Source organism: Geotrypetes seraphini, chromosome 2 (genome assembly GCF_902459505.1).
Source record: "Geotrypetes seraphini chromosome 2, aGeoSer1.1, whole genome shotgun sequence".
Taxonomy (NCBI): Eukaryota; Metazoa; Chordata; class Amphibia; order Gymnophiona; family Dermophiidae; genus Geotrypetes; species Geotrypetes seraphini.
Window position 1 is genome coordinate 242,448,374 of NC_047085.1, and position 15,217 is coordinate 242,463,590.

The following is a 15,217-nucleotide window of genomic DNA, read 5'->3' on the forward strand; positions in this document are numbered from 1 at the left end:
TAGGAAAAAGCTTGCGTATCAGAAGAACGTGCTTTGGGTGTTAACAATAAATTCCGGTCCACATGTTTGGCCCGATTGTAGGCCTTTTTAAGAGTCTGTGAAGGATAACCCCGATCTTGTAAACGCCAAAAAAGATCTTTGCTTTGTCTATGAAATTCCCCAGAGTTTGAACAAATGCGCTTAAAACATTTAAAACGTTGCCACTTAAACAAAGTTTACCTACCTCTCAGTTTTTACGTTTTAAACGCATTTGTACTTGTGTACTCGAGTTCTCGCCAGCTATAAAACGTGTAGTCCGGTCTTTACGTTGTCATTGGGATATTCTAAGTCAGGATCCTACGTTTTCTAACTGTCATCTTCGTATGGCATACTCTAGACAAAAAAATCTTAAATAACTATTGAGCCCCTCAGATTGTTTTGCCCATAAACAACAATACCGTCAATCTGTAGGTAGTCATTCTAAATGTCAGACTTGTCAAATTTGTGCTATTACAACAGATTTAACTGGTTGTTTTATACACCCGGTGACGGGTAAAACATACTTTATTCGTTTTCACACCACTTGTTTGACAGATTATGTAGTATATTTAATAATATGTCCGTGCCCCAAAATATATGTAGGTCAAACTTCACGGACCCTCAAAACACGGATCACGGAACATAAAAGTTGCCTTAACACCGGCAAGTTGCAGGCTCCACTTGTTGCTCATTGTCGAGAGTTTAACCATACCTTCTATGACTTGAGGTGTTGTGTTGTAGATCATGTTCCCATGAGTCATGGAAACAGACAGCGAGTGCTCCTGCGAAGAGAACTGTTCTGGATCTATACCCTGGAAACTGAAGAACCCGGAGGATTGAACTCCAAAACGGAATGGCATCATATACTTTGATGTAGAAACATGGTTTTCAAGTTCAATCTCGATTTTGATCTTGAGATTACGTCACACAATTATATCCAATCACGTTTTGATCTGCATGATTGGAACAGACAAGTTAAATAGGTGGGACATTTTCCATTGTCCAATCCATGTTCAATCCTGGAGTCGTATTGAGAGTACGCTGGAGCTTTTGGTTCATCGAATAAAGAGGAGAAAAAAAGCTTTCTTACAGACGTTAAGTATTCTAAATATTTTATATTCTTGTCTTGTAGGATTGACCACCTTTTACATCCTGAGACAGCTTACAATTAGCGAAACGCTGGCCATCGTCGATGTGTAGTGTGCTTTTGTTTCTATCTCTGCGAGATACTGCTCTTCAGTGTTGCTGTAGGCACTAGTAGCTAACCTAAATCTTTTCTGGTGTTTTGAACGTTAAGCGGATATTTACTCACTTGCATTGCACAAGGCTTTTTCTTATAGTGAAATATTATATGAGGAGGTTTTTTATGCCAATGACTTAAATGCACCCCGGTTAGCTTCCACTTATTTACAACCTGAGTCATCGGTTTGGTGGAGGGGGATCTGAGGCTTTTTCCTATCTCAAGATAATTTTCAGAGAAAAAGCATTTTGAGGTGCTGGTTGTGGATGGTCCATTCTTGATTTCATCATCTAGTGCTTCTAGCAACAATAAGTATCTCCTGTACTGCTCTACTGGTTTTTCATGTTTAAGGTTACTGTGCTGTGAACCAGATCGAGAGTGTAGTTGGATAGGCTCAGACTGATTCAGAATACAGGGGTCAAATTAATTTTAAGGTCTAACGAAATAAGATCATGTGACACCTTTTCACCATGAGTTGTATTAGCTTCCAGTGGAAGTGCGTGTTTTGTTTAAACTGGGCTGTCTTTGTTGCACAGTGGCGTACGACACTTCTCCAATCTATATGTCTGATAGATGTCTTATAGCATTCCACAAACATAGGAGAGAATCACGTGCATTGTTTAATTTTTTATCTGCTCAAGGATGTAAGAGCAAGAAATCCTAGGGACATACATTAGCATTTCAGGCTGCTTTTTATGACAGGGAATTCAGGCCACTGTTGCGTAGTGCTTGTTCTTACAAGTACTTTAGAACTCAGCTGAAAACTCTTCTATTCTCAAAATACTTGGTGAATTAATTCAAATCATCTTTAGGCTATGTTATTTTTAATTTTTTGTTCACCACATTGAACTTACGGTTATGCGGTTTATAAGTTCAATGCGGTGAACAAAAAATAAAAAATAACATAGCCTAAAGATGATTTGAATTAATGGTGAAAGGAATGAAGTCTGGAATTGGCAGTGGAGAAAAAAAGGGTTCAGATAAATGTATCTTATGTAAGGAATGGAGCACATAGCCACCTAAGTGCTAATATTCATCTAATGGATAGAGGCTATGTCATGTAACTTAGCCAGCTATCTGCAGAATGCAGATAGCTGGCCAGCTAAATTGAGCAGTCAAATCAGGTTGCTTAACTAGCAACCCTATCATTGGCCACTATAAACTTAACTGACCAATGCTGAATAACAATATGACCGGCTAAATTTTTAGTGGCCCAAAATAGATTGGATATTCAATGCCAGTCACTGGAAATGACCTGGCATTAAGGGTCCTTTTATCAAGCCACGCTAGCGAGGTTAGCGCGTCGGACATTTCATCACACACTAACCCCAGTGGCCGGCTAAAAAACGAATGCCTGCTCAATGCAGGCATTAGCGGCTAGTGCGGCAGGCGGTTTAACGTGCGGTATTACGCGCGTTAAACCCCTACCGCGGCTTGATAAAAGGACCCCTAAATATCCAGGCTCAGCACTGACTGTAAGAGTCAGCCCAGCTAACTCCCATGGCCTATCGGGCCCAATATGATCATGACGAGGTAGATATTCAAAGTGATTTAACCTGGCAGGAGAAGCTACTGCCCAGTTAAATAACAAGTGCCTGGCTATCAACTGATATTCAGCAGCACTTAACAGGGCAGTGCTGCTGATTAAAAGTACAGACCTACCCCTGCATTATCTAGATAGTGCTGGTGTGGTCTGAGCCTGACCAGAGATAGCACTTATCCAGACACTAGGCAGGAGAGGGGAGATATGATAGAGACATTTAAATACCTATGTAGCATAAATGTGCATGAGTCAAGTCTCTTTCATTTGAAAGGAAGCTCTGAAATGAGAGGTGATAAGCTCAGGAGTAATCTAAGGAAATTTTTTTGATACAAAGGGTAGTAGATGTATGGAACGGTCTCTCAGAGGAGGTGGTGGAGAATGAGACTGTTTCTGAATTCAAGAAAGCATAGGATAGGCACGAGGGATCTCTTAGAGAGAGAAAGAGATAATGTTTACTGTGGATGGGCCGACTAGATGGGCCATTTGACCTTTATCTGCCATCATGTTTCTAGTGATATTCTGTATAGTTGCTTATATGACCAGGTAGATAGATCCCCATAAAGAGAAATCCTTCCTTTGCCCAGTTAGTGTTCTGGGCATTGGCACTGAATTTCAGCAAGTGCTCAACTGTGTGTTTTCAGTGGAAGTCAAACATTTGTGCTTTGTCTTGTTTGCCTCCCACCCTCTTTACCCTCCCCTCCAAACAGGAGTTGCCTCTCTCCACTGCCTATCTAGGTGCCACCCTCAGGCCTATCTTTCAATCCCTGGAAGTCTAGTGGTATAATAAGGTCAGCAGTGATCACCAGTCACTCATGCCCATAGTAGCTCTGCTCTCAAAACTACCGATCCTACTCCCATTTCTTACCAAACCCCCACAGATCAGATCCCTCGAAGGGCTTCTAAACTTTAAAAAAGCAATAAAAAAAATGTAACTTTCACCTAATTCCCACCTTAAATGTATACTGAACAAGTTCTTCTGTATATGTCAAATCATGATAAGTACCCTGTACTATAAATATGGTAATTTGTAACCCGTTAACTATATACTATGTAAATTAATCTGTAACCTGTCTTGACTGTGTATTATGTATGTAAATCTGTAACCCATTCTGAACTTGCAGGGGAGAACAGGGTAGAAAATGAATTATATAAATAAATAAAATGCTATGACCTCTAGTGGCAATTTCATGAAACTGTCACAAGAGGTCAGGGCAACCATTTTGAGAATAGCGCTGACATGGGGATCACTCCTACTTTGAATATATCAATAGACAACCAGGGATGACCATGTCCACTTGGATGACATCATTATTCAGCTCCCCTATTTCTACAGAGGCCTGGCACCAGAGGAAATTCCATCTCATCTGATCTTTGACTTTGCTGTTACTGCCTGTGTTTTGCTTTGTCCTGCTTCAAGTTCAGGTTTACCTCTGTCATTTGGCATGCCGAGTTTGTTCCATCTGAGCTTATGTGTGGGACTCAGCATCTGGCAATATCATCAGCCAGCGCCCCTATTTCCTGGAGCCGCCATGCACTGGAAGAAGCATGCTGACTTTGACATGCCAACAAAGAAGCATGCCTTAAGGAGCTACTTAGTGTACTCCTTTGGGAAGACCTTGTGGATGGTGGCGCTAAGGCATAAATGGCAAGGTATGACAAACCTTTTGCAGCCTGGGGAGCACAAAGGAACAAATTGTTGGTATATGCAAACAAAACTATAAACAGGAGAATGTAGATCTTTTTACATACAAGAAGGGATACAGCCAGCAGATGACCAAGAAAAAAAACCCCTGTGCATAAGTACTGAGGGTGGAAAAGAAACAATATAAACTTACAGTATATGAGCTTTTGCTGCATCTTTAATATGAATTCAGGTAATGGAAAGTTGAATTAAAGTGAAAATTATAGAAGCAGAGATCTAAAACCTATAGACTTTTCTGTCTTTATCTCTGTGCCTATTAGCAGAGCACTGGTTTCCTGCCTTTGTTAAATCAGATATGCTGATGATAATCTTGCCCCTACAGATACCAAAGTATAACCAACTGGGGACAAATCCAGGCCTTCTGCCTCCCCAAGCATGCCCATTCTAGCACTAGAGTTCATTTCTGGCTCTATTAGGGAAGGCACTGCCATTTGGCAGAGAGCTTCTGAATCACCCATGGAAGGCTCTGGGTGTGGGGGGGGGGGTTGGCTGAGCAAAAACTCATCTCCCAAGTCACTCATCCATCCCTCAGGTGAACATACAGCAGAAGCTTGACACCCCCCACCCGCCACCTGCAACTTCACTCAGCCATTTTGCATATGTGATAATTGTGCTCTAACTCATAGAAACACTCATTCAGTAGGAGCATGGAGCTACCACCTTGTCCTTCCTCTTTGGCTTCGGAGACATGAGGATAACTGTTCAAGGTATCAATAAGATAATATACAGCAGCTTGTCACACTCATATCTTTACTCCATCCCCTAACCCACCCATTCTAAGTAGTAAGATAGGTCTCCAAGATCTTCCTTGTTGCAAGCCACTCCTGGTTTCCTCTTATATTTTAAGAAATCTCTAAATCATTATAACAGAAGAGATTCATTTTCCCAATTGCAATTGTTGGTGTCAATAATTAAAGTATACAGATATCTACCTGCATATATTATGGTAACATGGCTTAGATGTTATCTTTCCATTAGATGGGTGAGATGGAGTAGAGATTGGGAGGCTCATAGACATATTGGTGTTTGGAGTGGGTTATTATGTTTAGGGGTGGCGGAGCTGAGGATCCCATGACATGAATTGAATTTCATTGTTGGGAGGAAGAGGAGAAGGAATTGCAAAGAGACTAGAGGCCTGTTCTGAGAAGGAAGCATAGCCCTGAGGTTTAATCAACTTTTCTACCTTTAGAGGCCTGTGCAAACCCACTTAGCTATTAATGCTAAACATCAAATTTAGCATTCATATACAATGAGACCTTTTGAATTTGGATTTTATTTTTGGGTGTTTGTATGCATTAAACATAGATGCATAGAAACATGACAGCAGATAAAAGCCAAATGGCCCTTTCAGGCTGCCCATCCGTAGCATGCATTATTTTTTCCTCTCCCTAAAGATCCCAAATGCCTATCCCACACTTTTTTGGATTCAGACACAATCTTTGTCTCCACCACCTCTACAACCCTTTTTGTAAAAAAATATTTCCTTAGATTATATCTGAGTCTATCACCGCTTAACCTCATTCTATGCCCTCTCACTCTGGAGTTTCAATTGAAAGAGACTTGCCCCATGTGTATTTATGACACATAGATATTTAAAGATCTCTATCATATCTTCCCTCTCCCACATTTCCTTCAAAGTATACATATTGCGATCTTTAAGTCTGTCCTTGTAGGTCTTATGACATAGACCTGGGCTGCTCAATTCCAGTCCTCGAAATCTACAGTCAGGCCAGGTTTTCAGGATATCCACAATGAAGATGCATGAGAAAGATTTGCCTGCACTGCCTTCTTGGTATGCAAATCTCTCTCATGTATCTTCATTGTGGATATCCTGAAAACTTGGCCTGCCTGTAGATCTCGAGGATCGGAATTGAGCAGCCCTGACGTAGACCATCAACCATTTTAATTGTTTTCCTCTGGACTGACTCTATCCTGTTTATATCTTATTGCCAGGAATATGAGATTATGCTAGCACGCTATCTATGCCAGTGATACATTAACAGTGCTTAAATTAATGTGATCATCATAAGACCTGAGAATCCAGGCTCTAGTGTATAAACCCATTTCACCTGTGGACTATTTACTAAAAGGCTCTGCTGCGCACTGAAGATACCTGGCAATTTGACATTAAGAAGATGGTATCTGAACAATGTTGGGAACAGATTTGGACTTCCCTATTCACAAATCACTAAGATCAGCACAGCAGCAATTAAGTAATGTATTTTTTTTGAATTTCATAAAGCTATATGGACGCCTTATAAATTATCCAAAATTAATGGTGATAAATCTGATAAGTGCTGGTCGTGTCAAAAAGAGGTTGGCACTCTAATCCATTAATTATATTCTTGTGATCACATAAGTGAGTATTGGCTATGTGTATGGGATACTATCAGTACTTTGCTGAATATTAAGGAATCACTCACATTAAACATCATAGTATTGGGCCATTTTGGGCTTAAGCAGTCACTATCTGATAATAAAGCAAAATTGCTAAGAATGTTGATCAATTTGGCTATCAAAATCATACTGCAACACTGGAAGGATGCTTCTAGAGCGGAATACATAATTTGGTGAAACACAGTTTATATAACTGCCAAGTATGAGCGTGTTGCTGCAGAGCGATTTAATGCTCTAAGAAAATTTACTAAAATATGGGAGCCATTGGAGTCTTATAATCATGCGCCTGTTAAATCATAATGATTTGTTTGATTAGGGTATACATCCATACTGTCGTTTATCTCAACTTCCAGAAGGCCTTTGACAAAGTACCCCGTGAGCGGCTACTCAGGAAGCTGTGGAAGGGGATGTACACAGATGGGTTAAACACTGGTTGGCAGGCAGGAAGCAAAGGGTTGGAGTGAAGGGACACTACTCAGACTGGAGGAGGGTCACGAGCGGTGTTCCGCAGGGGTCGGTACTCGGACCGCTGCTGTTCAATGTATTTATAAATGACCTAGAAACAGGGACAAAGTGTGAAGTTATAAAATTTGCAGATGACACTAAACTCTGTAGCAGGGTTAGAACCGTGGAGGAATGTGAAGACCTACAAAGGGACCTGAACAAACTAGAGGAGTGGGCGAACAAATGGCAGATGAACTTCAATGTAGAGAAATGCAAGGTCATGCATATAGGGAAAAAAACCCGATGTTCAGCTACAAAATGGGGGGGTTAGTACTAGGGGAAAGTAACCTTGAAAAAGACTTGGGTGTGCTGGTGGATACAACAATGAAGTCAACAGCACAATGTGTAGCAGCCTCAAAGAAAGCAAACAGAATGTTGGGTATTATTAAGAAGGGTATTACAACCAGAACGAAGGAAGTCATCATGCCGCTGTATCGTGCGATGGTGCGCCCGCATCTGGAGTACTGTGTCCAATATTGGTCGCCGTACCTAAAGAAGGACATGGCGATACTTGAGAGGGTTCAGAGAAGAGTGACAAGAATGATAAAAGGTATGGAAAACCTTTCATACGCAGACAGGTTGGAAAGGCTGGGGCTCTTCACCCTGGAGAAGCGGAGACTCAGAGGAGACATGATAGAGACATACAAGATCATGAAAGGCATAGAGAAGGAGAGGGACAGATTATTCAGCCTATTGGGAACCACAAGAACAAGAGGGCACTCGGAGAAATTGAAAGGGGACAGGTTCAGAACCAATGCTAGGAAGTTCTTTTTCACTCAGAGGGTGGTGGACACCTGGAATGTGGTAGGACAGAGGATGGATGTGATAGGACAGAGTACATTAGGAGGATGTGATAGGACAGAGTATATTAGGAGGTTTCAAGGAGGGATTGGATAAATTCCTGAAGGACTCGGGGACTGAGGAATACAGATAGGGATAGAGATAGGACTAAGAAGGTTAATAGATAGAAAGGAAAAGGGGAATGAAGGATTTCAGACAGAAATCACTTTACAGGTCATGTACCTGATGGGCAGCTGCTGGGCACGATGGACCTCTGCTCTGACCCAGCGGAGGCAACTTCTTATGTTCTTATGAAAGTATTAATGATCATTAACAATTTTAATCATTAATCTACTGTTTATTATGTTTGTTTGTTTTGGTTTGTTCTATCTTTTGTTCATACATATGATCTATATTATATTGTATTGTAGTGAGATTTACACATGTATGATTTTTTTCTTTGGGGGGTATATCTTTTGTTTATTATTATTTCTATGCAAATTGTATCGCACTTTTTGTTGGCATTAAAAAGTAAATAAATAAATAAATACCAATAAAAATTATTGAACTAAAAAAGGCTCTGCTGCATTACTGCATGCTAACATACATTAATACTCATTAGGTAGATCAAACAAATGGGATCCAAAATTAGGTGCCAGGATCCACGCTAAGAGAAGGTGTAAAAGGTGCTCTGTATAGAACAGTAGTTTAGCAAGTATTGCATGCTTAACTTTGGGTGTGAGCACATATTCCTGTCAAAGACTGGTGTAAATGGTGCCCAACTGAGGGCAGTTCGATGTGCAAATCCAGGTATTTCTTAACATCGTGCCTAAATTTTTTGGGAATGCCCCTGATCCACCCATAACCCTCCCATGGTGTAGGGAAGAAATCCTGGTGCTTTCCAAGTGGTATCTTCCTCATTCTAAGTTCAATAGTTTTTATTAAGTATTTTAAAGGATACAAGAATCATTTAAAGTACATAGAAACAAAATAAAGCTTTCTGTATATAAAATATATAAATTTATGTTTAACTGTATAGGAGCAAAGGCTCCAATTATTAAAAATGTATGTAAGGGATATATAAGATAAAGATAAGAGAGAGCAGTAAAGAAAAAAGGAAAGAAAAATGAAAGAGAGAGGAGAGGAGAAGAAAAGGATAACAGGAGTGTCTAAGAAGATGAGCGTACATAGGAATCTAAGAATGACCATGGAGATTTGTTGTATTTCAAGTTCATGCAGGTTCGGAATGTAACTCTCTTCTCATATGCGTAGGATTCAAATCTATGATACATACTCAGAGAGTTCCACCAAAAGGTATAATCTAATAGCGAGGGTGATTTCCAATTTTTTAGAATGTGCATGAGGGCAGTCACCAACATGGTATCAATGAGTTTAGGTGGACAATTTGATTGTGTGAAACATGGGTGTTGAGAGCGAAGGATTATAATGTCTATAGAGATTTCTTCTGAGCAGTTAGTAATAGATTGTATGGTGTTCCAGACGTAGGTCCAAAAAGAGCGGACTAGAGTACAATGAAATAACATATGATCAAGAGTTCCTTCCTCTTTCAAACAGTTCCAACAAACAGAGTCTTGTTTTAAGTTAGCTTTCCACATGCGAAGTGGGGTCCATATTGCCTGCCACATAAGGAAGTACATTGATTGTGATACTCTAGAAGATAAAAGCGGGCGATTTGTTGATGACCAGAAAAGCTCCCAATCAATGTCAGAAAGCGGAGTGGTAAGTATAGCGTCCCAGTGCTTCATAGATTGAGGTGAAAAAGTGAAGGAGTGATCTCTTAAAATACTGTAGAAGGATGATATCGCCTTACCTTTTAGTAGAGACAGAGAAGACCAGTTGTAAATAGTATTTTTGGAAGTCATATAGTCAAATCGTATATGTAAAGACGGCAACATTCCAGTGAGAGAACGCCATTGTGAATAAGTAGAAGGAGGTAGCGAGTATGTAGAGCACAGTATATCGAATGGAATTAACGAGTTGAGGGTAGACAATTGATGGACAAACCATATACCTGCCCGCTGCCACCTTTTCCATGATAGAGATTTGTCGTGATTTTGAATTTTGGGATTGTTCCAAAGGGACATGAGTGGACTAACCTTAACTGAGATTTCAGTCAATGTATCTATAAGATAAAGAGCATGCTGCGTTGCACCCAATAAAGAGTATCTCTTTAAGTGCCTTGGTATTGACACCGTTAGTAAGCATGAGATGTGTAAAGGCGTACATAAAAAACATTCCATTTCAAACCAGGCAGGAAGATCTTGAGTGGGAAGATTTTGAGTGGAGGAATTAGTGAGCCAGTAAGCTCCATATTTGGCTAATGAAGCAATATAATAGTGATAGAAATCAGGAAAGTTGAGACCACCGTTGATCTTAGAGGCTTTCAGTTTGGCGAGAGCGATTCGAGGTTTTTTCTTGTTCCAAATGAATTCAGATATTTTCATATTTAGCCAATGAAATAATGATTGCCGGCATAACAGAGGGAGCATAGAAAGAATATAATTAATTTGAGGGGCCAGAGTCATTTTGATGGATGCAATTCTACCCCACCAGGATAGAAAGAGTGGGTTCCATCTAGATGTAGTGTTTAGAACTAGATTTTTGACTTTAGATATATTAAGATCTTGAGCATGAACCGAATCTTTATGTATTAAAATCCCCAAGTATTTCACAGCTTCATGTGACCATGAGAAAGGAAAATGAGCCAAATCTGATGGAAGTATATTATCATTTAGAGGGAAGATCTCTGATTTCTCCCAATTAACAGAGTATCCGGAAAGGAGGGAGTATTGAGTGATAATATGAATAAGATTGGGAAGGGAGAGTAAAGGGTCTCTCAGAAAAAGTAAAACATCATCAGCATAAGCTGCTAATTTGAAATCTCGATCAGAGGAGGGAATACCTTTAATTGAGGGACTTTGTCGTATAGCTGAAAGGAGTGGCTCTAACACTAAATTAAATAGCAATGGTGAGAGAGGACAGCCTTGTCGAGTACCTCTATGGAGGGGAAATTTATTGGATAAAGAGTTGTTAATCCTAATACGAGCTGTGGGTTGATGATATAGCGTTTTTATCCAGTTTGTAAAAAATGGGCCAAAATTATACCACTTCAGGACACGAAAAAGGAAAGGCCACTCCACTCGGTCAAAGGCTTTTTCAGCATCAATAGCTAGGCCTATTACAGGGTCTGACATTGTTTTAGCATGAGCGTTAATATAGTGAAATAGGCGCAGGTTGTCTCCTATATATCTTTGTTTAATGAACCCTGTTTGATCTTTATGTATAAGCAGTGGGATTATTTTGGTAAGTCTTAATGCAAGTAATTTTGCCATTATCTTGTAGTCTAAATTGAGGAGAGAGATGGGGCGAAAGTTTTTAACTAAAGTGTCATCTCTGTCAGGTTTAGGGATTACTACAATGGTGGCCTCAGTGAAATTGAATTGCTTGTCCGGAGTGGAGTGGAGGAAGTCATAATATTTAAGGAGATGAGGAGCTAGTAGGGTGCGAAATTGCTTAAAGAATTCGTTCGTGAAGCCGTCTGGGCCAGGGGCTTTCCCAGCAGGTAAGGAAGATATGGCAGTTTCAATTTCTAATATAGTTATTGGAGAATCAAGTTCCAATTTAACAGATTCTGGAATGGTCGGATGAGTTAAGGAGGTAAGATATGAGTCTATATCTGCTTCAGGAGTGGTAGATTCAGATTGGTATAAAGAAGTATAGAATTTTTCAAATTGAGAGGAAATTAGAGATCTGGTTTTGACTAATTGACCTGATGGATTCTGAATAGCCGTTATATGTAGTCTTTTAGATTTATTTTTAAGGTATCTGGCCAAAGGACGACCCATTATATTATCTCCCATGTAATGACCAGAGTTAGAGATAAAAATATCACGCCTAGCTATATGTGAAACTAAAGTATTATATTCATATTTAAGATTTTGAATACGTTGGAAGGTATTTGGGTCATGTATGTGGTTAGACATATGTTGTAATTCTAAGGTTTTGATGGAGTTTTCTAAATCTTTTTCCTTTCTCATGGACTGTTTCTTTTTCCAAGAGGCAATTTTAATCAATTCGCCTCTAAGGGTTACTTTGTATGCTTCCCAGACAATGGAAGGGCAAATTTCAGGATCTTTAGAATTATTTTCAAAAAACTCCGCAGTGAAAGAATTGATTTTTTCAATAATTTCCTCGTCTAGCAGTAAGGCGTTGTTTAGCCGCCATGAGGGGGATTCCTTATGTGGGGCTGAGATGGAAATATATAAAGAGATGGCAGCATGATCCGTGAGAGAGATTGGATGTATAATGGTATTGGTGAGATCTTGAATAAGAGAAGGGGATAAGAGAAAATAATCAATTCTCGAGTATGTATTATGTGGAGGTGAAAAATGTGTGTATTCTCTACCTTTCGGGTAAAGCAAGCGCCAAGGATCCACAAGAGAATAGGCGTCCTTTAAAGCATGAAGAGCTGTGAAAGACTTGGATTTGGAGGGTTTACAAGAAGAAGATCTGTCAATATATAAATCTTGAATTTGATTAAAGTCCCCTCCCAATATCAGAGAACAAGTATCAAATTCAACTATCGCCAGCTGAAGCTCTTTGAAAAAGTCTGGGTGGTCTTTGACCGGGCCGTATATATTAAGAAAAATAAAATTAGTTGAGTGTATCGCAGCATGTACTAGACACCATCTTCCTTCAGTGTCTATTTTAAAATTGTGAATAACGGGAAATAGTTTATCATTGAGAAATATTGACACACCATTTTTCTTTTGATGAGTTGCAGGGGAATATAAGTGAGTTGAAAATCCCTTTAGTTGAAATTTCGAGGCAGCAGCGGGTAGGAGGTGGGTTTCCTGCAAATAAATTATATCAGGATGTTTATTGGATACATAATTGGCTATCTTTTTCCTTTTAATGGGATGGTTAAGACCATTCACATTAAAGGAAAAAACATGTAAATCAGCCATAATATATGATATATATTGTTGAATCATAGATTATATCTCCTCTGTCCAGAAAAATATCTGATATAGTTGTAAGCTCGGGCAGACACTCCTGTCTAAGAAGAAAAGAGATAAAGAAAAGTGTGAAAGTAAAAGAGAAGAAATCAATAATATCAGCATAGTATATGGTCAGAAAAAGAGTGGACCACACTATTCTACATATTTTAAAACAATTTAAATGTGATCCTGTGACCACGGAATAATAACACATATGGAACAACTAGTAAATTCCACATTCTATTGCCTCCAACAACTCTGAAAAATAAGGAATTCACCCAAGTACTCTATGCCCTTGTTCTCTCATGCATTGGCTACTGCAACGCGCTATTCATTGGACTCACAGCGAAGAACATACAACATCTCCAGCATGTACAAAATGTTGCAATCACACTTTTAACAAACCTCCATACCCATGACTTTGTCTTCTAGGCTTTATCATCAGCTCACTGGCTACCCGTAGCTAAACGTTGTGTCTTCAAGGGTCTGATGCTAGCATTCAAATCCTTGCACTACATGGTGCCGGGCTACATGACAACCAAGCTTCTTTTGTATGTGCCGAACAGGTCCTTCCATTCCCAGGATGAAATATGCCTCAAAATACCCCCGGTCATTCCCTTTTAACTGCAAATTGCCAAACGATGTTCCCACTCCCACTTTATACAGAGTCACTGAAATCAACGGCTTCCACAGATCAGATCCCTTGATGGACTCCTGAACTTTAGCAAAACAATAAAATCATACCTCTTCACCTAACTTCCCTGCCTACAACTGGTGAATTACAAAGAAATACATATTGGTACTAAATCCTCAGTATATGTCATGTTAGAATAAAAACTTGCACTAAAAAATCTTGCACTGTAACTATGGCAAATTGTAACTTGTATATTATATATATATTGGTATTAGATCCCTAGTGTGTGTCGTTAGGATAAAAATTTGTATTGGAAAAACTTGTACTGTAGCTATGGCAAATTTTAACCAGTTAACTGTTTATTATGTATATTAACCTCTAACTCGTTCTGAGCTCGTTGGGGAGGATGGGATCGAAATTAATATAATAAATACTGCCAATTAAATGCATAAACTAACTGACTAATTAGTTTATGCCAGGGGTAGGGAATGAGGGCCGCAATCCAGTTGGGGTTTGAGGATTTCCCCAATGAATATGCATGAAATCTATTTGCATACACCTCCATTGTATGTAAATAGATCTCATGCATATTCGTTGGGGAAATCCTGAAAACCCAACTGGACTGTGGCCCTCATTCCCCACCCCTGGTTTATGCACAGATCTGGGATCTTTAACCAAATATGGGCGATCTATAATGAATCTGAAGAATTATTTCTCACAGATGTCATTTTATGCCGTGAGACCCATTTTTTTTTCTCTTTAAATCTTTATTAAATTTCAAATTTTTATGACAATAATAATCATATGAATCAACAGTATCCAACAATCAATAAAAAATACTAAAATATAGTAACAAGGTAAATTAAATAAGTTTATACTGTATTACCTTGTGAGTCCCATTTATTAATAATGCATGTTAACAACATTAGTGATCATTAACATGGTAGCACCCTTTAATACATCTAGCCCTGTGGATTTCATTATTTAATTTTGTCCTAGGTAATGGTAATTTTTTTTTAACCAGCATGAAAAATGGCACTACGCAATCTAGGTTTATTTAGCACTTAAATGGAATGCCAGGCAAGTGACACTGATGAATAATAGAGATAGTAAATTTTTTCTACCCTGTAGAAGATTTACAGGCACATGTATAAATAGGGAAACATTTAATCTCCTGAAAAGATTTTCTGTTGCCTTTTTTTGCTTTCTTTTTTTTGGATGGAGGAAGCAGGGAAGGTGAGCAGATGAAAAGTGTGACAGGTTGTTAATACAATCTGTTTTACGATGCAAAAGTTGGCTTGTATAGCCTGACACTCCAGGCCAATTTATGTGATTATTTTAAAGAGATATACTGCTAATCACTATAATATACTGTAAG

The 15,217-nt window shown here is 39.1% G+C and overlaps 1 protein-coding gene across 1 annotated transcript in view; it reads right to left on the bottom strand.

Moving 5' to 3' along the window:
• CDH18 (cadherin 18) overlaps positions 1-15,217 on the bottom strand; it is a 1,088,060-nt gene that overhangs the window by 996,749 nt on the left and 76,094 nt on the right. The gene's annotated exons all lie outside the window — the stretch shown is intronic.